Source organism: Dromiciops gliroides, chromosome 1, assembly GCF_019393635.1.
Source record: "Dromiciops gliroides isolate mDroGli1 chromosome 1, mDroGli1.pri, whole genome shotgun sequence".
Taxonomy (NCBI): domain Eukaryota; kingdom Metazoa; phylum Chordata; class Mammalia; order Microbiotheria; family Microbiotheriidae; genus Dromiciops; species Dromiciops gliroides.
Window position 1 is genome coordinate 456,347,870 of NC_057861.1, and position 23,680 is coordinate 456,371,549.

Genomic DNA, 23,680 nt, shown 5'->3' on the forward strand with positions numbered 1-23,680 from the left:
GATAATGGAATATGATAGGTGAGATTTAGCAGATAATCAGGGGCCCACCTGGAGACAGTTAAACTGATTGAATTGGATAAGGCAACTGACTATTGACTGCTTACTAGATTGTAAGCACATCTGGCTAATACTTAAGGGTACTTAAGAAAGTAATTGTTCTCAGAAGCTGAAAACTTTGAACTTTATATCAGGTCCAGTGAACCAATGAATTTGAATGACACTAGCCAATCAGCTTGAAGAACCTCCCATTTCTGGGAGGGGAACTTGAAGCAGGAAGCGGACACTGGGGAGAGGCTTCTGGTGCTTTTTGGTTTGAGAGATTGGCATGATGGCAGAAGACTTCAGAAGTGGGAGTTTAGGAAGGTTAGGATTGCCAGGATATAGGAAATCTGTTCTCAATCTTTCTCTTTCTTTTACTATCTTTCAATAAACCCTTGGGCAGCTAGGTGGCACAGTGGATGAAGCACCGGCCCTGGATTCAGGAGTACCTGAGTTCAAATCTGGCCTCAGACACTTGACACTTACTAGCTGTGTGACCCTGGGCAAGTCATTTAACCCCCATTTCCCTGCAAAAAATAAAAAATAAAAAAAAACCTTAAAAAACCTAAATTCATTTATCAGTGATTTTTATTCAGTTTCCCCCCAAAACTGGGGGGACAAATTAGAATCCACATTTAGAATTTTAAATAACACAAACATTTTTTAAAATTTTGCCTGGAAATCAAAGGAATGTCCATCTATTGGGGAATGGCTAAACAAATCACCTCCTGAAAGAGATCCCAAAAGGAAAACTTCCAGGAATATTATAGCCAAACTCCAGAACTCCCAGGCCAAGGAGAAAATATTGTAAGCAGCTAGAAAAGGAGAATTCGAATACTATGGAGCTACAGTAAGGATAACACAAGATCTAGCTGCATCTATATTAAAGGACCAGAGGGCATGGAATATGATATTCTGGAGGGCAAAGGAACTGGGACTATAGCCAAGAATCACCTACCCAGCAAAACTGGGTTTTCCTTTTGGGATCTCTTTCAGGAGGTGATTGGTGAATTCTTTCAATTTCTATTCTACCTTCTGCTTCTAGAATATCAGGGCAATTTTCCCTGACAATTTCTTGGAAGATGATATCTAAACTCTTATTTTGATCATGGTTTTCAGGTAGACCAATGATTTTCAAATTCTCTCTCCTGGATCTATTTTCCAGGTCAGCTGTTTTTCCAAGGAAATATTTCATACTGCCCTCTATTTTTCATTCATTTGGATTTGATTTACTGTCAGGGGGAAAAATGGGCTTCAATGAAAAAGAGGATTTTGAGGCATTCGTTATGAAAAGACCTGAACTGAATAGAAAATTTGACTTTCAAATACGAGACCCTAGAGAAGCATAAAAAGGTGGGGCAGCTAGGTGGCACAGTGGATAGAGCACTGGCCCTGGATTCAGGAGGATCTGAGTTCAAATCCAACCTCAGACACTTGCCACTTACTAGCTGTGTGACCCTGGGCAAGTCACTTAACCCCCATTGCCCCGCAAAAAAAAAAGGAAAAGGAAAAAAAAGAGATTGCCTAAAAAAGGTAAATAGGAAAAGGAAATCATGAGGGATGTTACAAGATTAACTTGTTTAGATTCCTACATGGGAAGATAATACGTCTAACTCATAAGAACTTTCTCAGTATTAGGGCAGCTGAAAGGAATATACTTAGACAGAGGGCACAGGTATGAATTGAATATGAAGGGATGATATCTGTCAAGCATTTATTTTTTGTTTATCCTTGTTTTTTGTGGGGCAGGCATGGTGGGGTGGCTTATTTCTGGGGCCAGATTTGGGCTCAGGGCCTCCTGGGTCCAGGGCTGGTGCTTTGTCCACTGTGTCACCTATTTGACCCATGATGACAACTTTAAAATAAACTTAAGGGGTAAGAGGAATGCACTGGAAGAAAGGGAAAGGGAGAGGTGGACTGTGGAAAAGAAACTCACTTAAAAGAAACAAGAAAAAGCTTATGGAGTGAAGGGGAAGATGGGGAAGGAGCAGGGGAGTGAGTGAACCTTACTCTTATCAGAATTGGCTCAAAGAGGGAATAACATAAACACTCAAATGGGTATTGTAATATATTTTGCCCTGAGATAAAGTGGGAGGGGAAGGAGATAAGGTGGGAGGGAGAGGCTAAGGAAGCAAGAGCAGATTGGGGAAGGAGACAGTAAAAAGCAAAACACTTTTGAGGAGGGATAGGGTATAGGAAGATAAAAAATAGAGTAAATATCAAGGGGAGGGAATAAGATGGAGGGTAATACAGTTAGCAATAGTAACTGTGAAAGAAGTGATGAGCAGCATGTTATCAGAAGGACATATGAAAAATGAAAACCATCAACAGAGGAAGAACTGATGGTATCTGAATAGAGACTGAAGTACAGTTTTATTTGTCAGCTCCTCTTTCCAAAGTTATTTTGTCTATTTTCTTTCACAATCTGACTAATGTGAAAATGTTTTGCATAACTCCACTTGTATGACTTATATAGAATTGCTTGATTTCATATGGAGAGTTGAGGAAAGAGGGAGGAAGAAAATTTAGAACCAAAGTTTTAAATGTAAAAATTGGGTTTTTTAATTTTTTTACATGTAACTTGGGGAAAATTCTAAATAAAATGAAAAAAAATTTTTTTTAATGACAAGAGGGTTGGGCAGCTAGATGGCGCAGTGGTTAAAGCACTGGTCCTGGATTCAGGAGTACCTGAGTTCAAATCTGGCTTCAGACACTTGACACTTACTAGCTGTGTGACCCTAGGCAAGTCACTTAACCACCACTGCCTGCAAAAAAAAAGGGGGAAAAAAATGACAATAGGGGGCAGCTAGGTGGCGCAGTGGATAGAACACCGGCCCTGGATTCAGGAGGACCTGAGTTCAAATCCGGCCTCAGACACTTAACACTTACTAGCTGTGTGACCTTGGGAAAGTCATTTAACCCCAATTGCCCTGCAAAACAAAAACAAAATTTAAATTAAAAAATAAAGTATAAAAAAATGACAAGAAGGGGGCAGTTAGGTGGCACAGTGGATAAAGCACTAGCCCTAGATTCAGGAAGACCTGAGTTCAAATCAGGACTCAGACACTTGACACTTACTATCTGTGTGACCCTAGGCAAGTCACTTAACCCCCACTGCCCAGCAAAAAAAAAGAAAGAAAAAAGAAAAGAAATGACAAGCAGGATGACTTCAGAAGGGCCTGGCAAGACTTGTATGAAATGATGTATAGTGAAGTGAGAAGAACCAAGAGAACATTGTGCACAGAGACAGCAATATTTTTTGATGAAGAACTCTGAATGAATTGACTGTTCTCAATAATACAATGATCCAAGACAATCCCCAAGGACTATAGATGAAACATACTATGCACCTCCAAAGAAAGAGCTGATATTGATGGAACTGACTGAAGCATGCTATTTTTCACTTTCTTTCATTTTTTTCTTTTAATCAAGTTTTCTTGTACAAATGACAAATATGGTAATATTTTATATAATCATACATGTATAATCCATATCTGATTGCTTGCTGCCTCAGGGAAGGGGTAGGAGAGGGAAGAAAAGAGGGATCAAAATTGGAACCCCAAACTATAAACAAAAATGTTTATTACCCCAAAAAAAGTTTTTTTCTGGGCAAGTCACTTAATTGTTTGCCTCGGTTTCTTCATCTGTAAAGTGATCTGAAGAAGGAAATGGCAAATCATTCTAGTATCTTTGCCAAAAAAAAACCCAAATGGAGTCACAAAGAGTCAGACAAGACTGAAAACAACTTAAAAACAACATCCACACTTGATACCTTTATCTAGATGTTTCGTTGTTGTCATGTCTGGCTCTTTGTGACCCCATGGACCATTACATACTGTGGGGACCAATTTTTAATTGGGGAGTGTTAGCTAAGCGGCTTGCTGCAATATTGGGGCAAGGAAGGAGACCGGCACCCTCCCTCAAAACAGAGCAGGATTTATTTAACAAGAACGAACTTAAAAAAAAACAAACACAAACAGGATCAGTAGGATCAAGGGAAAGGAAATAAAATGGGGAAAGGGAAATTATACAACCTGAAAAACACCACCACCAGGAATCAGCAGAGAATATACAGCAGTGCTCCTGTCGCCTTCCAACTTCCAGTTAGAATGCCAGAAAAGCTCCCTTCTTCCCAGCACACCTCACACAGTCCCAGCCAATTGGCTGGCCGCTCTGACAGTCATATGACTGCCCTCACTAGACTTCCAATCATTATAATTTTGCCAGGCCCATGTAGGCATCGGCGAGTGGTGATGACGTGAGGTGTCAGCACCATGGCAAAGGCTACAACCAGTGGGTAGAGCACCATACCATTTGCAGAGCCCCAGGTCAGTGTGCGCCAAGGTTGTTTTTTTTTTAATTCTAGCCAAAAGATGGGGTCATAAAAACCTCAAATAACAATTAATTCTTTATAATACATACATAAATATACCCATATATATGTATATACATACACATATATGTGTGTAAGCATATATATGTATATATACTAAGATATATTTATAACTTCTACCCTCATTTGCTCTTGGATACTGAGCAAAGATAGTAAGTGTCAAGTGTCTGAGTCCTGATTTGAACTCAGGTCTTCCTGAATCTAGGGCTTTTGGGGCTATGCCTCTATCTGTAGGAGAGATATAGATAATAGATATAGGATAAGAATGTGACAGATATAAATAGTGAGTGTGATATATAGATACAGCATAGACTTAACTATATATGTTATATGTATATGCACACACTGTCAGTATATTACATATTGATCGAGAAGTAGATGAACACATAAGAGACAGCAACATCAAGAATTAAAGTTTTAATAATTCTATGAGTGGGCATAAACATTATCTGAGATCAGTTTCTAATGTACCTCCCAGCTTATTAGTGGACACTGGCAAAAGTGTTTAGCCTAACTGGGCTATTCCTTCATCTGAGTAGAGTAAAATTTTTTCTGTAAGACACTTAAGGTGAACAAAGTATTTGAAAGAAGCATTTCCTTTGATCTTCATGAGAAGACAGTAAAGTAAATAGTAAAATATTATAACCTCTCTGGGTCTCAACTTCCTCCTTGGTAAAATGAGGGAGTTATTAGATTATCTCTAAACACCCTTCCCATCTTGAAATTCTATGGTCCCCATTCATGTCTCAGAGGAGGAAACTGACATTCAGAAAGCCTAAGTAATTAGTCCAAAGTCACATGGCAAGTTAGTAGAAGAACTGGAAGTCACCCACCAGTCTCTTGATTGTTGACTCCCTCAACATTGTGTGGCCTGTCTGGAAGGAGCTGAGCTGGTAAAATACTTGGAGTTATTTGACAAGTTGAGCTTCAGTACAGAGTATTAAGCCATCAGTCCTCCCCAGCAGTCCTCCAGATACTAAGATAGACTAATCTGACTCCCGCATAGCTCTATAAAGAGATCTTACTGCTTCATTTAGAATAATTGCATGAGCCTCACTGGAAAATGGACTCACCAGAATCATAGAATGCCCCTCGCTTATCTCAAAAGGAAAGTTAGTGCCAGATTCACTAGTTTACACATTCTGTATAGTTTTATTTATAGAATGTGATAGTCTTTTCCCTACATCCCCCACTGATGGAATTTTATCTTTCCAATTAAATTCATACTTTCCTATGTTACACACATTTCTAGATGGGTATTTACCTCATCTTATTCTTTACCTCTCTCCTTCTCCCCTCCCTAACCCTCTGGAAGTAAAAATCATGGATGTGGATCTAAAATGGAATAAGTAATTGCTTGATAGCTTCTTGCTCCCTCTTTAAAGTGCTGTGCAGCTGTTGGCGTGTGTGTTTGTGCTGGGACTGCAGAGTAGAGGCCTGGGAATACGGAATCTCATTTCAGAGAAACAGGAGCTAGCTTCAAAGGAGAGATCCCCTCTCCCCAGCTGATGAGACTTTTACTGAAAGAAAACAACAATGGAAGTAAGAAACACATGAGTAATATCTCCTGTTACTCCTCTGCAATCCTTCTCTAAACTTTCCCCTCGTTTATCTGATTATATCCTTCCGTCTCCAAACTCTCCCCTGTTTTGGTTTTACCTTCTTGTTAGTTTAGGTGCCTGATTGTGGGCTTCAGGGTGGAGACCATATTACTTCAAAGCGCATTATATGAGTTAGTTAAGGGAAAACAGCTCCTATAATTGCAGTGTATCCTCAGAGGTCTCATCAGGAAGGGAAACGAATTTAAGAAATTTGAGGTATGTATTTTTCTTACAGATTAGAAATATAATTAAACAATAATAATTAGGTAACCTGGAATTTGCCATCACCCATGTCACGAAGTTCAAATGTGATAACTAATCTAATTTATATCCCCCTTTTTAGAGGAGATAAATGAAACAAATTGGTCTCAAAGACATTCATCCCACAGACTAGAAAAGCTCTGGTTCATGTGGGAAGAATGAAGTGTATGGATGACCTATCACATACCTCATTTGTGGTTTAAAAGTTCACATAGTAATATCTAGCTTTTATATGGCACTTTAAGTTTTGAAAAGCACTGCATACATGTTATCTCATTTGATCCTCACAAAACCCTAGGAGATAGGTGTTATTATTATCCCCATTTTATAGATGAGGAAACTGAGGTTAAGCCACTTCCCTGGGTGACACAGCCAGCAAGCATCATGGGTTGGATTTGAACTCGTTTTCCTAACTCCAGACCCAGCACTATCTAGCTGCCTCTAAGAGTAAAGAAACATTGATTAGCTGTGTTTTAAGTGTTATTATTCACAGGACTTCTGGAGTTCATTGTGTACATAAAATGACCTTTAAAACGTGGCTTGTGAGAGATTTCACAAGATTGTCTTTCTAATCATGTGATACCATTGGCATGGTCATCCAGCTTTGCACCAGAAATTGGACTAAGCCAAAAAGAACTCTAATTAAAAGCTGAAAATATTGTCCTGATCGCCTCCAACAAAGACAGCTAACCCTCTCTGACTTGGTAGATGGTCTTTGAGAGCTGATGTGACCTAAGATTTCATCACCCTGCCCCCAGCTTGAAGATGAAACTGTCCCACTTAGCCAAGATGGACTTTGGGTGAGAGCCATTCAGTTTATCCACCAGACCTGTACATGAAGTTTTTTTCCAGCTAAGGAGAAGCGAGCAGTGCTTGAATTCCACTAGCAGTCTTACGAGAACTCAGGGTCACCACCAGGTCAAAATGAGGAATTAGAGCAGAAGATAGGTAGACAGAATGTTAAAAAATCAGGCTGGTTGTTAAGACATTTCTCTTTTAAATAAAAAAAAATCTATCAATTCCTGAAATACCAATTGTGTGTGTGTGTGTGTATACTCAAACTTGCATGCCCATACAGTTTGGAAATGGAATTTATAAGTTATTAGTGTCCTGCTTACACCCTAGATGATTCTAAAAGTCCAAAAGTGACTCAGTCTCACATTTTTACCAATGATTGTGCTATTTATTATCTTTTGTTAGGTCTTTCCTAGCATCTTCCCACCAAAAAAAAAAAAACCCCAAAAAAAAAACAACAAAAAAAAACAACTTCACTCCAATCATAGGTGCTTACATCACTTTCCAAAGGAAGATCTCCCAAAATGATGCCTTCTATTCTCTCAAGAATGGTGTGGCTCCAACCTTTTACAGGATGTGTTTACGTTACCTTTTTTCAGCTTTCCGAATGCTCAATAAGCAAAATGTCCAAAGTGATTTAAAGAGAAGATGGGAACTTTTAGAGGCAAGGGGGCTGTACAAGTGCTACTACAAGTTCATTTTGTCCAAACTGACCCTGTCAAAATATAATTTACTGCTTTTAAAAAAATGAGACCAAAATAACATTTGAAAAGTCTAAAAAGGAACCGAAAAAAGAGAATTTCTAGAGTTATTACTCATCTATGATGACTAAATACAGTTGACATTTTTCCGAGCAGAGGTTTCGAGAGATCCTTGCTATTTATAGAAAGACGATTTGAGCATTACTCTGTCTGAAGATTTAATTCAGTGCAATGCTTTTTTGGTCTTAGTCACAACCAGTATCGTCTTATTAACACCTCATAGCTCCCACTAAATTCTGTGGGAATTAGTAAGTATCCAAAAGAAAAATGCAATCCTACCTATTTAAAAACTATCCTGCAATATGTCAGTATTTTCAAAAGACACCATTACTTCAGTGTAGCTATTTCCTCCAGCAACATAGCTCCCAACAACTTCTTTTTTTTTTCTTTTTTTCTTTTTTTTGCAGGGCAATGGGGGTTAAGTGACTTGCCCAGGGTCACACAGCTAGTAAGTGTCAAGGGTCTGAGGCTGGATTTGAACTCAGGTCCTCCTGAATCCAGGGCTGGTGCTCTATCCACTGAGCCACCTAGCTGCCCCAACAACTTCTTAATGGATTATGTTCATGAGTTGTTATGATCACAAAACTTTGTCATCTGGTAGATGGCCTTCTATTTGCTGGTTTTCAAATAGACAGACAGACAGACAGACAGACACACACACACACACACACACACACACAAAGAGGATCACTGAGCTCAAACCTGATATCTCTCTAAAGAAAAGAAGACCTTTCAGGGCCTACACCTATAAGCCCAGCCCCTGAGAACCCAGGGTTACTTCCATGATACATCAAGGCATTCTAGCAGAGAACGTTGCCATGTCACTGTTATTATTATAACTATAAGTGGTCAGAGATAAAGATTGTCTACAATTTTTAAACTTTTGCACTTGACCTGATCATTTACTCATATATTTTTAGCTCTGCCATGTAATATTTTGCTTAGTTTTACTTTTAATTTGAGGTCAGTTTCATTTTCTGTTCCCCATGAACTAGGACTACCTCAAGAACTACTTCCAAAAAGTGGCTAAAAACAGGACAGCTTACTTCTTTTTAGCATGATGCATAAATATCCCTACCAAATTAGAGGAATTATTAGACAAGTAGAAAAATCATTCAAATGGAAGAATAAGTACTCATTCCGATGGTACCTAAGAATTTCCAAAATCTGGTTTTCGTGTCTCTCAACAGTAGGTAGTACCCCCATTGTTGCTATCATTTTACAGTAGAGAAGACTGAGTTTCTGAGTGGTTGCATTTAGTGTATGTCTAAAGAAGGATTCAAATTGTGTGTGTGTTTAACTTCAAGCCTATCCCTCTTTCTACAATACCAGGTTTCAAAAGGGCATTGTGATAAGCAGAAAAAATACCGGACTTAGAATCAGATTTCTGGGTTCAAATTCTCCCTTGGACATTTATTAGCTATGTGAAACTGGGTACACCTTTCAACTCTGAGCATTGGTCTTCTCACCCCTAAAAGGGATGATGATATTTATGTGAACTTCCTTACGGGGTTGGCACGATGAAAGCATTTGCTCAAGTATAAGGTATGATATAAACGAAGCCATTGTTGTCACTGGACTCCTTTGTTCAACAAGAAAAGCAGAATTTTTCTAATCAGAAAATGCACTAACCTAAATTAGGGGACATTTACTCATATATTAAACACCCATATAAGTCGTATACTCTCCCATAGAGAAACTCAAACATGTACACGTCTCCCAACAAAAGCAAAAGCCTAAAAGAGGACATGAGTGAAACACACAGAGAAGATATGCCAACAGCCTTCTATGGAAATAGGGAATGAAAACCAACCTCTTCAGATTTCTCAAGAAACATGTCTAAGTAACCATGATCTCCAATTCCTTATAACTAAATGAAAGGCCTCAATGAGAAACTGTGAATCTGGGGCTGTCATGTCTATGAATATAATCCTAGAATATCTGGGGGCAAAAGAAGGAGAAATAAAGAAGAAATAAGGGAATAGATTATCCTCACCCATTGTTGTCATTTTACACTATTAAAGGATTCACTAAGGCCAGTTTTGATTAAAGAAGCAAAAGAGGACTTATTAGCTATATTATATATTTCATTCGACTATTTCAGGATTCAACATATAAGGAATAAAAAAAAGTACTTTCTCTGAGGAATGCTGAAAAATAACACCAGTAGTGAAATAAACAGTATGTCTGGGCAACCCATGCTTTTGGCTTAGAACAATTCAAAATAGGATGTGAGTAATGAAGAGGAAATTTTGTATACATATATTGTGTGTGTATGTATAACTGTAGTCTTGTTAGACATATGCTGGCTATGCGGGTTTGGTGATGCTGAAGATTATTTATTTCTCACATAATGCAAATGACAGTTGGTAAAGCTGCTCTGTTATTACTGCTAGAGAAATAAGGAGGCGAGTCATTCTGAAACAGCCTTTTAAAAGAAGGCATTTGGCTAACGGAACCTTCAGAAGATGACATGGGTTAATTGATGACTGAATTTGACAGAATAAAAAGATAAAGAGTAAGAAATATCAGTTCTATTGGGGCCCAACATTGACTCAGGCTGATTGGTCTTACACAGTGAAGAACTAAGTAATGAATTACCCCAAGATTGAGTTTATATTCATTGATTCAGGTGATTCAGATAACACCAGCAAAAACAAACAAACAAAAACCTTCCTTTTTCCTTAATAGTTTTTTTTTGCCTGAATTATCAAAAAAAAAAAAATTAACTATCTCATTTCTCCTTTTCCCTTTCCTTAGGTAGGCATAGGCAATGTGATCAAGTCAAATCAACAAGCATTTATTAAGCCCCTACTATGTGTCCCACAGGGTGCTTAGAACAGGGATACAGGGGCATCTAGGTGATGCCGTGGATAAAGCACCAGCCCTGGATTCAGGAGGACCTGAGTTCAAATCTGGATCCAGACACTTGACACTAGCTGTGTGACCCTGAGCAAGTCACTTAACCCTCATTGCCCCTCTAAAAAAAAGAACGGGGATACAAAGAAAGGCAAAAAGTCTCTTCTTCCAAGGAACTCAACATGGAGAGGACAACATGCAAACAACCGTGCACAAACAAACTCTACACAGGAGAAACTGGGGGAAAGAGGGGTAGCCATCTCAGAAAAAAGGCAGTAGCATTGAGAGGAGAGGGATAAATTGCTCCCCTGTACAGTCTCATTCTACTAATCTGGAATTCACTTAACATTGTAGAGATGCTGTAAAGATTAATTAGATAATAAGTTCAAGGTTACTTTTAGTCATTAGGTGATAGTGAATACATATAAATGTATCTTTCTCCCTTTCTTCATATATATTTGTATGATACTATCATATATAATTGGTGTCCCAACTTCTATACATACTCTGATCCCATCATTTCCCACCTGGCTGCTCTCCTGGACTTCATCACCATCTCCAGAAACTCCTCTTCCTGTGACATCACATCAACTCCCTTGGAATCCCCTACCTTGGGAATCCCTCCCTCTCATCCAGACCCTCTATTTATGGAAGGCACTCACAACCAGCTGCCAGACTTATCACACCCCAAACACTGCCCCCCTAGTCCTTCCCCCTTCAGAATACTCTCCCTCTCCCCCTTTTCCGACTGCTTTTCAATTTTTTATGTATTATCTTCTTAACTTAAATTATGAGTTTTTTGAGAGTAGGGACTATCTTTTGCCTTTCTTTGTATCCCTACTGCTTACCACAAGGGGAAACTAGGTGGCATAGTGGATAGAGCACCAGCCCTGAAGTCAGGAGGACCTGAGTTCAAATCTCACCTCAGAGACTTACTAGCTGTATGACCCTGAGCAAGTCACTTAACCCCAATTGCCTTCAACATCCAGAGCTGTCTCCAATTGTCCTGATATATATCTTGCCACAGGACTCAGATGGCTCTGGAGATGACTTTGTACAGCCCTCCTTCACTTAAAAAAAATCCAATTCACTCCAAGTCATGATATCACTCCCAATGTCATGGTTCTCTTTGAGAACAAAGGACAAAACAAGTGCTAACCAGAGTAGCTACTACATAGATGTTTAATAAATTTTGTATCAATTGCCTGTCTTATTTATGTAGGAAGCTCATAAAAAGACACATACTATAATAAATTGCTTAGGTCTTGGTCAGAAGGAAGTGAAAAGAGTTTATTTTTGTAGTTGCTTTTGTTTCTTTTTTTAAACTATGTTGTATAAATTCATTCAGAACATTGGAGGAAAGAGCACATGTAGCAAGGCCCAGCATCTGTAGTATTGGTTAGGGTTGTGTGCTCAAAGGGAAGCATAATGGACATCACAAGCCTCTTCCCCACACCCTTTCTCCAAGGGAGACTCATTTTAGCCAGAAATGGAAGCAGGAAGTTGGGGCTGGAGGCCGCACTGCTCTCCTTAGAGAGAGGGGTATCAATCTAGAAGTATCTCTGTTTGTCCCTTAAATATTGTTGATCTAGGGCATATGATCATGTTCAATCTAATTTCTGCTCATCAACAATGAGAAAAGGGGACCTCAGGCTCTACATCCAAGGCTTGACCCCTTTCCCACCAAATACCAATTCCACAATGAATACACATAGCAAAGAGCAAAGAAACCCATTTTTCCAAATCATAGCAAAACATCAGAGAAAGGAGGAGAATATATACAGAGTGAAAAGAGCTCTCCCATTGAGAGCTAAAGAACTCAGTTCAACCAAGAGGGGAGCCCTAGATCTTACCCAAAAGGCACCTCCCCAAAGCCTCTCCTGTAGCAAGCTGGGAACGGAGACAAGATGGAGACTGCCAGCTCCTCTCATGTCTTCCCAGAGTCTTTTCCTTCAGCATCCTAAAGTGGGGTTGGTCTCTTCTACCTTCCCTCTCAAAGCCAGAAGCCAGAAGCACCCAAAACAACTCACTGCCTGAGGAATCTTGAAAAATACTTGAAGCTTGAAGAGTCCCAAAGGAGACTTTTAAAGGCTGAAGCTTTTTCTACTCTCACCAACTCATCCCACCCCTTAATGTAGGGCAGGGCATTCATCTCCACCAATAAGGAAAGAGCCCTATATGAATGGGCTTTGGAACAGGGGTTACACACACTAAAAATTTACTTGTTAGAAATTAAACCTCGGGGCAGCTAGGTGGCGCAGTGGATAGAGTACCGGCCCCGGAGTCAGGAGTCTCTGAGTTCAAATCTGGCTTCAGACACTTAACACTAGCTATGTGACCCTGGGCAAGTCACTTAACCCTAATTGCCTCACTAAAAAAAAAAAAAAAAAAGAAAGAAAGAAAGAAAGAAAAAAAGAAATTAAACCTCCCTTGAAGTCCTGTAGGTGCTTCATCATGGAGCGAAGATAATCTTGGGTTAAGACTCTGCCGGGGAGCACCAACTGACAATTCCTACCAAGCTGAATGACTTACAGGCCCTGAAACACATTTGAATGTCCAGCTTGGTCTCTCCTCACCTCTCACCTAGATTATTGTAATAGTTCCTTGGTCACCCTGTCTCAAGGCCCTCCTCTCTCCAATCTATCCTTCATAGAACTGCCTAAGTGATTTTTCTAAAAGATAGGACCGGCCATGTTTCTCTTCTGTTCAGTAGACTCCAATGCCTCCCCATCATCTCTAGGATCAAATTTAAATCCCTCTGTTTTACATTTAAAGCCCTCCAATACCTGGTTCCTTCATAACTTTCCAACCTTATTACGTATTACTCCTGTTCATTCACTTTTTAGTCTAGCCCTTCTTATTGAACCTCACACATGACATTCCATTTACTGTTTCCATAGTGTTGTACTGACTATCCCTATGCCTGTAATGTTCTCAGTCTCTGTGTCTCTATGTCTCTCTCTGTCCATCTCTTTGTCTCTATCTGTCTCTCTGTCTTCTCTGTGTCTCTGTGTCTCTATGTCTCTTTCTGTCTCTGTGTTTCTCGTCTCTCTATCTTTCTATCTCTGTCTGTCTGTCAGTCTGTTTCTCTCTGTCTCTCTGTCTCTCTCTCTTCTCCACCAGCTAAATTTCTTAGCTTCCTTCAAAGCTCATCTCAGGTGCCACCTTCTACATGAAGCCTCTCCTGATCCTTTAACTATTATCTCTCTTTTTTGTACATATTTTGTATTGAGCTATGTCTTCCTTATCTGACATCTGCCCAAATCTCATCTCCCCTCCCTATGGTATTTATTCCTTGAGAGCAGAGACCATTTCACCCACTTTGTATCCTCACCTAGGAACAGTCCCTGAAACACAGTAGGTGCTTAATAAATATTTGTTGATTGATTGATTGAAAGGCTCATTACCAGGACATAAGCTACTAGGTGATAGATTTAATTTTTTGTGGGGGTATTTTTATCCAGAGAAAACCACTCAGAGTGTCTTCTAAGCTGAGCAAGAGTTAGGATCCTCACTGATAAAAAGACGTCCCACAACAACAAAATCAAGGATCTTTTAAAATAATCAGGAATCAAAGCTAGTATTTTCTTCATTACTAAATCAGAGAACAGTGTACTCAAGGCCTTTAAAGCCTATTAGTGTCCATGGACAAGCTAGCACCTTTCCAAAAGTTTACTTCCCCTTCCCTTTCTGCATCCTGACTTCTCAAGCCCAATAACCCAGCTTCAAGCTGTCATGTGTAGCAGCAGCAGCAGCAATTGGTACAGGGGAGTTAGAGACTGTACCAAAACTAGAACAAGCACAGCAAGGAGAGCCGGTGAAGTGTTCTCTCAAAGGGTACCCAGAGCCCCAGTTTTAAGTATTGGCAAGCATTGTAATTGATCTTAGGATATTTTTTTAATTTACAATGATAGAAAGAGCCTTCAACTAAGAATCCAGAGATCTGAATTGTCATCCCACTTCTGCTAATAACTAGCTATGTGACTTCTGGACCTTGTTTCCTCATCTATAGAATGAAGAGATTGGATCTCAGAGGCCCCTTCCAGTCTAAAATGCCACAACTTCTCTGAGCTTCAGTTTCTTCATCTATAAAAATGAGAATGTAGGGGCAGCTAGGTGACACAGTGGATAGAGCATTGGCCCTGGACTCAGAAGTACCTGAGTTCAAATCCGGCCTCAGACGCTTAACACCTACTAGCTGTGTGACCCTGGGCAAGTCACTTAACCCCAATTGCCTCACTTAAAAAAAACAAAAACAAAAACAAAAAAAGAGAGAATGTTAGACTAGGTTATTTTTTAAATTCCTTATAAACATTCATACTCTGTGATGAGAGGGACTGTGGTAGACAGTCAAGAGCTTTAGAGGTTTGGAGTCAGAAGATCTGGGTTCAAGCACTACCTCTTATAATTGACTATGATGACAATAATAGCTAGAGATTTAATGTTTGCAAAGCATTTTACAAATATCATCTATTTTATCATTTTAATTGGAGGTAGATACTATTATTGTTCCCATTTTGTAGATGAAGAAACTGAGGCTCTGAACAGTTGATGAAATTGACCAAAGTCACACAGCTAGTAAGTGTCTGAGGAAGGATTTGAATTCCGGTCATTCTAACCAGGGCTCTATCCACTCAACCAGTTGCATGACCCTAAGAAAATGACTTGCCTTATTTTCTTTTGTTTTTTCACTTCTAAAGCTGTAATACTAATATTTGTTTTACCTATTTCATAGAACTTTATAAATCTTAAAACACTATGTAAATGTGAGTTTTGAGATGATGATTATAATCATTGATTTATAATCTCACTTCTACTATATTAGAAGAAAGTTAAAATTATTTTTTAAAATTGTTATGCTCTTTAAGGACACAGAAAAATGAAAAACATGACTCTGTACCCCAGACCTGTACATTTTAAATGTAGAACAAAAGGGTGACTTGATCAAAATGCCCAAGTTTAAGTACAACAAAAATAATATAGAAAAGGAACTTATAAATTTCTGCACAAGTGGAAAATTGTTGTTATGTTATATAATTTTTAACAATAATATGACACTTCAAAATTTACAGAACATTCCACATGCACTATTTCATTATTAGGAAAGAAAAGAAATCTATTACCAATTTGTCTCATACGTGTGTGTTCATGCTCTCAAGAGATCTTAAAAAGGGAAGAGAATGGCAAATGACTTCCCATTCTTCAGGTAATAAATATGATTCTTGAGTTTTTCTGAAGAAAATGGATGGAAGCAAATTAGCAAAGGTCCATGAAATGGGAAATTTTCAGATAATTCCACTTACACAATTTTATTGAAAGACAAAATAGAAGTGTTCCATTGTTCTACAAGTAAAAAAAAAAAGTGTGTAAAGGTTATATGAGAAAATTGCCTTCTTTCTCTCCTACCCAAATCCCTACTATTACATAATGAAGATTATTACTAATCAAACTTCATGCGATGGTTTCTACCATGGTCGCCTCCAATTTTTCTTTATAAAATGTAGGGTTTTTTTAATCTACCTTATTTCAGTCTAACTGTGTTTATGTAACTGAACTAGAGCTACCTTTGAAGAATATGCTTTGTGACGAATCCAATCCATTGGATCTTCCATTCACAGTTGTAGTGCTGGAAGGGATCTCAGAAGACATTGTGTGCACCTCCTTCATTTCCTAGTTTAAAAACCTAAAGCACAGAGAAATTACATAACTTACCCAGGGTCACACAGCTAGTGAAAATTTGAAGCTAGATTTGAATCCAAGTCTTCTTGGCTCAAATTTGGCACCCTATCAACTATGTCGCATTGCCTTTCAAATTTCAGCTACCTTATCCTTATCTGACCTATACCCATCCTCAAGGATTTCCTCTGCTCTCCAAGTCTTCCAATAGAATCAACCCTCCAATCCCAGTGATGTTAAAATAACCCATAATCATAGAGAACTAGCTAAACATAAAAATCTTTATGGAAGATAAGTGGTTTCCTATAGTTTCCCTGGCATATGAACAGATCCAGCAAGTTGCTAAAGTGAATGAATATAATACTTAGGGGGATTGAAAAGGTAGGCCTTTAGTGTCAAATGCTAATGCCAGAAAAGCCAAACCTAACATTTATTTTGTGTTTGGTTCTCCTGGAATGCATTCTTTGTCTAGGAAACAACCACCACTCTTCACTGCCAACAACAACAACAACAACAACAACAACAACAACGACAAAAATCTACAGGGAAATAGAAAATATTTGAGGAAGCCCAATTCTACCTTTCTTTCCTTCATCTCACATACCAGGTCCTAACACTCAAGACAAGTATGACATAGAAGAGTAAGTGGGCCCATTAATTACAATATCTCACTAGATCTTTTAAATCAAAGACCCTACCTCTGATGGCTATGGGGCAGTAGAGCTATATAGCCTGATACAATATCTGCAACAGTCCCAAGTTAACTGTCAGTATTTTTTAATCCTCTTAGTTATTTTAATGCACTTATTTTTTTTCTCCCTGGAATGTGGTTTGCCAACAATCTCCAGTTATTACTTTATATAGTAAATTCACTTTTAGGGGCTTCTGTCCCTAGAAAAGAGATATTATTCTGATTATATTTTGTGTGGGAAATGAATTTGTTTACAGGTTTGCTACAGATACATTTCTTTTTAATTCTCTTTTTTGGGGGCACTTTGATAAACCGTCAAAGAATAGAGACAATTTTTGTAATAAAATCCTGCTAAGCCGAGCTCTCACAGTAACAAATCCCTTGGCAGGAGGCCTGTCAATGGCGTGTTTCCAGGACCTCAGTCTGAACGGCAGCCAGAGGCTCCACATAAGAACGGGTCCAAGATGGCTTGTCACCTTTCACCTTTGACCCTTCTCCCAGCTGCCTCATGCTTTGTGAACTTGAAATCTTGTGAGAGAATGCTGTTTACAAACAGCCTATTTATTCCTCAGGAACAGCTTGGCAGGACATATCCAGGTCACCTGACCCTGCGTTGTCACAGAAACCATGAGCTTCAGAATCTTCCTGTAGTTAAGCCAAAACGGCAGCATTTTTGACTGGTTGAAACCAGTGCTGAATTGTGAAGTCATTCTCACTAAGCGGATTCACTTTGGGGCTTCCGGCACACTTCACCAAAGTCAAGGTGTGAAACCTAACAACTGTTATACTTGAATCATAGGCTTTGGGAGTCCATCACTAACTGGAGAAAATAACATGTACCTGTTTAACCCCATTTTATAATTTCAACAGATTGGGGCAGGTAGGTGGTGCAGTGGATAAAGCACCAGCCCTGGATTCAGGAGTACCTGAGTTCAAATCCAGCCTCAGACACTTGACACTTACTAGCTATGTTACCCTGGGCAAGTCACTTAACCCCCACTGCCCCACCAAAAAAAAACAAACAAAAATAATAATAATAAAATAATTTAAACAGATGCACTGTCCTAGACCTTGGTAAGTTTACAACTACACAAACCAAATTCAGGCAATTTTCTTTAGCTATTTCCAAACTGTATGCAACCTTTATTTTGGTTTGATTTTCAACTGTCAGCCACTTACTTGATGAAGTTCCTTGCTTGATCCCTTTTCCTCCAACCTTTGTGACCCACCATCTCCAGGGCTGTTGACTTGTGCATTATTGGTAACATTTGGCAGGAAAGAGTCATCTGGAATCATGAGTGGATATATGACTTTAAGAAAACAATATATGCAAGCCTCAATGCACAATACAGGTAAATTAAGTTATTCATTCATATTACAAAAGGTTTTGCCACTTTACAAATAATAACATCTCAGATTTTCTTTTGTAAATCTTCAATACATTTGAAATCTGATTTGATTACCAAAATCCTAAGCATACACAACTTTCTGGAAATATTTGTTGTGTAAAGCAGGGAACACCTTCCGTGAATTTCCTTGGGTTAGGAACAAGCCATCACAGTGTCTCATTTCTTGTTGCTCAATGAATAGAAAATGAAGTTTGTTGGTATATTTTTCATGTGTTTACAGTACCTTGGCATCAAAATTCACAAATGTTAGTTGTGGAATTTTTAATTTCAGGAAAAGATTTCCTTATTTTGAACCAAGAAAATAATTTGTCAAATCAAATGTTATTTGATAAAAACACATTTATGGTATAAATTGAATGTTTTTTCTTATCTTGCACAGATCTTATCTATTATGGCCTGCAAATATTAGACTTTATTCAGTAGGCCCTCTGAGTGCTGTGGGCAGAGATATTATCCTGTCTGTGATTGTAAAAAGTGTTCTGGATTAGAATGGGGAAATAACTGGAGTTGGGATGATCAGTTAGGAAACTATTGTAATAGGTGGGGAAAAAAGAATGGCCTGAACTAAGGTAGGAATAAAGAATGGGTATGGAAATAAGAGGATGATTAAGAGAGACTTCATGAATAATTGGAGAAGGGAATAGAATCCCAAATGAAATTCAAATCTGGATAAAACCACTAACAGATACAAGAGCATCTAGAGGTTTGGGGATGAAGATTATTTCAATTCTGGATATGTTGAGTTTAAGGTTCTGGCAGGACCTCCAGGTAGAGATGTCCACAGTAGGGTTGAAAATGTAGATCTGGAGTTCACAGAGGAGTTAGGGCTAGAAAATTAGACTTTGAAGCTATACATACACAGATGAAGCTGTGGGAATAAGTGGGTCCTGCAAGGCAGAGAGTACAGAAACAAGAAGTAAAAACAAAACCCCAAATAAAGGTCACTTCTAGTGAAGAAAAAGTGAAAAAAGAAATCAGTGGAAAAGACAGAGAAGAAGAATTAAGAGAGAAGGGAGAAGAACCCAGGGAATGTAGGATCATAGAAACCAAGAGGAAAAGAGAGGGGTGAGGCTTAATAATGTTAGATGCACAGAGAGATCCAAGGGACTAATACTATGAAAGATTGCTAGATTCATTAACTGTCTAGATATTGGATGACCTAAAAGGAGCAGCTGTTGGAGATCCAAATTCCAACCCTTTGTGTGTATATACAGAGTTAATTCCCAAATGTTGATACCTGTTCCTAAAAGCACAGTTGAAAACAAGATTGGAAATTGTCATTGAGTATTTGACTTGCTCTTTGGGTAAATGAAATAATGAAGGTAAAGTGATTTGCAACTTACAGAGATTTATATCACACATATATAAACATACATATGTATGTCGGTTTTCAGTCATGTCCAACTATTCATAACCCTATTTGGGGTTTGCTTTGCAAAGATACTGGAGAGGTTTGCCATTTACTTCTCCAGCTCATTTTTTTAAAGGAAAGGAAAACAGAGTTAAGTGATTAACCCAAGGTCACATAGCTAGAAAATGTCTGAGGTTAGATTTTAATTCAGATCTTTCTGACTCCAGGCCTGGTATTTTACCACTGTATCACCTAGCTGCTCTTGTGTGTATGTGTATATATGTTATTTTGTTATGAATATGTTAATATTTTTATTACTTGGAGGGCTACCTCTGTGAAAGAACTGTGAAACCACTGGATTTTTCAGAATCTGACCCTACCTGGAATCCTTCCGATGAAGAATTTATGCATAAAATGTCCAAAAAATTTTAGTGCCATTTTAAGCTTTAATAATTTGAAACCGTCGTAAGACTTTTGGGACTCCCCAAGTAACATATTCTATAGATTTCATTGTCTTGAACTCTATGCCATTTCAAGATTTCTCCTCAAAGTCTTTTTATTCAGTATTATCCTACTTCTTATTGCCAATGTCTCTTTGCTATAACAAATTACTAAAAACTGAAAATCCCTTTGAAGTTATTGAATTGATAATATAAATAATACAAAGAAATCATATCAGCATTATGTCTGAGACTGCCTCAAGAAAGAGTTGTGATTTGGATAGATTTGCACCCCAAAACTAAGAGAAAAACCCATTCCAGAAATAAAGAGGATTTTTTTTCTCCCTCAAATGAAGTTGGGCAGGGAGTGTTAAAGTAAAAAGTGCATAGCAGAAAACAAAAGAAAACCTACAAGGAAGCAAAGAAAAGCTAGGCAGCTTTGAATGTGTAGTATTTATTATATATGTTTTCTTGAAATGGAAATTTAATGTTTCATATTGAATCTTCTTTTATGTTCTACTGTGTACATGACAATGTGTTTTTTTCTTTTCTTGTTGTGTATTTAAGTTTAAAATAAATTTTAAAATATACAAAAAAGAAAGAAAATATCAATAAAAATTTTTTTGAAGAAAATTTTTAAAAGAAGAAAAAGCAAAATGGTTATGATTGGCAAGGAACACAGCCAAAGAGTGTAACACAACCTCTCATTTGAGATAGTAGCAAAAGATCAAGGCAACACTAGCATGGGTAAACCCCTGGTGTAGGATGGCTGCTGACATGTATGTAGTAAGTCACCAGGAACTGACAAGATGATGCTGAACTTCCTGTTTCGAAGAGAAGATATGCTTATTGACACATTAATAGTCTAGATAAATTGTTTTAAAATTTTTTCTATAGAAAATATGATGGTATTAGTAGTTGTGTGTATGACAGAAACATTTACAGATTTACTATGTGTCGAGTACTGTAATAAGTGCTAGAAATGCAAATGCAAACAAAAAGAATGAAAAAACATTCTCTTTTAAAGGAATCTCTGTGTTTAGAATATGAAACATTACATACAGGGTGGGCCAAAAGTGATGATATTTTAATAACTTTTAGAAAAAATTTCTTTATTTTTTGCCATTTACTTTTCACATATAATGTAAATTAATTTCCTATATATACGGTATATGATGCCAAGGTGTTGTAAATTAAAAACAAAAAATAAAGGCGTTATTAAATATTGAAACCCCTTTGTTACTAAAAGAGAAAATGAGATAAAATTTATAGAAATTATGGGTCTTTAAGTCTCCAGAAGTTCAAGATTATGAACAATTTCCTAGAGTTAGCACGGTAGTTCTCATAGGTTATAATACATGGTTCTTTTGAGGCTCAAATGAGATAATGTATATAAAGTACTTTGCAAAAGTTAAAGTGTCATATAAATGCCAGCTACCATCATTATTGTTATTATCAATTTCACAAGAGTAATTTAAATGCTGCAAAAGGAACTAACTTTGGAAATATACATTAGCCTATTTTTATCTTGGAAAGAAATGAGACATCTCCTCATATCATCCACAGACCTGCCATTAGTTTCCACAATTATTATATTCAGAGGAAATTTGTTAATCATTCCACTAGTAATTATATGGGGGAATTGCTTATAGTCTACCACTAACTAGCTGTGCAACTTTAGGCAAATCTTAGCCTCCATGAACCTCAGTTTTCTCAATCTGTCAAATTAAAGGTTTAGACTAAATGATCTCTAAGATTTCTTACTCTAAAATTCTGTTATTCTACTTCACGTGATTTCCAAGAGAATATTTCAAGAGAATATCTTGAAAAGTAACAAAGAATCATTATTTAAAATCTAAAGTAGCCTAAAAATCATTAAATCATTGATGTGTGGTCTAATTCAGTGATGTCAAACTCAAATAGAAATGAGTGTCATCGATCCATACATAAGGATCCTTGATGACCACATCCAAATGTAATGTTATCTATGTCTTATTGTATTTTTATTTATTTTGTCAAATATTTCCTAATACCATTTTAATCTGGAGGGGTGACACTAGTGTTACTAGACACAAAAAACTACAGTGGAGTATCTGAGACTTCCAGTCTAATTTATTTACCCCACCGCCATCATTATTCAACTTGTAGTTTGTCACATTTGGTTTTTTTAATGTATTTTTGATGCTGGATTCAAAATGCAAACAGAATGTCTCTATTGCCTACCATAACTGAGTGGCATGTATTTTTTTAATTATTCAGTATGAGATGGTAATAAAATGTAGTTTGACTGAGGACAGGCTAGGGGCATATTTAGTGAGAAATCACTAGGTGGCTTATTTGTGCATGTGGTATGAAGTCCCAGCTAATGTGTTATGTGGAAGGGCAGACTAAGACATGTTCATGAATGAGTATTCAATCCTGTAGTGAAAATCTCAATATGTGTATAGGGTATCATTTTGGTAAACATCGTTATTGTTTCTAATCCTATTTTCTCAAGTGTCTTGTATATATATATATATATATATACATATATATATACATATATATATACATATACATATATATATGTTGGTATTTGCTACTTAAAATCTCAGTGTGACTCATAAGTATGGCAATCATTAAAAGTACTTATCATTAAGTATTCAATAACTTTTAAATCTGAGACAAAACCTTTTTCCACTAGTTAAGAAATCATGTGAATGTATTTTGTTCATAAGATAGATGATGAGGATAAGATTTGGGTCCCTCACTAATGGTGTATCACTGTTTCACAACTAAATGTATGAATATAGAGATCTTGTCATATGACTTGAAGAAAACAAAAAGCCCATTTCACAGATTGCTAGCTTTATCTAACAAATCAATCAAAAGGATATCCTCTAATTCTAAACATACCAAACAATATGATTCTAAAACCACCAGAACATAGAACTGAATGAAGATGAGCCTGAAGATTCAGATTATATAAATGATGCTCAATGACAACATATAAGAAGAGCAAGGTGGCAATGCCCTGTTTGAAGTAAACTTTCTGTCTCTAGGTCTTCATTTAACAATTCAAGTAGACCTAAATGACCTTGTTTGTGATTTTTATCCAAAAATTAAGCTGAATTTTTTGCTTCTAAAAGGGTGGAATTTCCTGTAAAAGGGCAACAAAATATATTAAAAACGTGAAATTTCTTTTGAGACACATTTCCTATGAAAAGTACTCTTGGCATATGTGTGGGGATCTGAAAATGTTCCCTCTATTACCAGGATTACAACAAAGGTATAATAAATATGATTTCATTGGTAGTGGGGGCTCCCAGAGAAAAACTTTCTCAACAAATGCAGGTCAGCACCTTCTCTGATATTTATATTAGAGAATTGATTAGAGCACCAAATGCTCAAGCAACTTGCCCAGG

The 23,680-nt window shown here is 37.5% G+C and overlaps 1 long non-coding RNA gene across 2 annotated transcripts in view; it reads right to left on the minus strand.

The window, feature by feature from the left end:
* Nucleotides 1-4,875: 4,875 nt before the first annotated feature.
* Nucleotides 4,876-23,680, minus strand: part of LOC122730833 — a 68,556-nt gene continuing 49,751 nt past the window's right edge. For both annotated transcript variants that reach the window (XR_006353550.1, XR_006353549.1), the window contains 4 exons: nucleotides 18,256-18,362; nucleotides 16,274-16,392; nucleotides 15,833-15,941; nucleotides 4,876-5,952 (listed from right to left, as the gene is read on the minus strand). This is a non-coding gene — a long non-coding RNA (uncharacterized LOC122730833). The remainder of the gene's footprint in view (nucleotides 5,953-15,832; nucleotides 15,942-16,273; nucleotides 16,393-18,255; nucleotides 18,363-23,680) is intronic.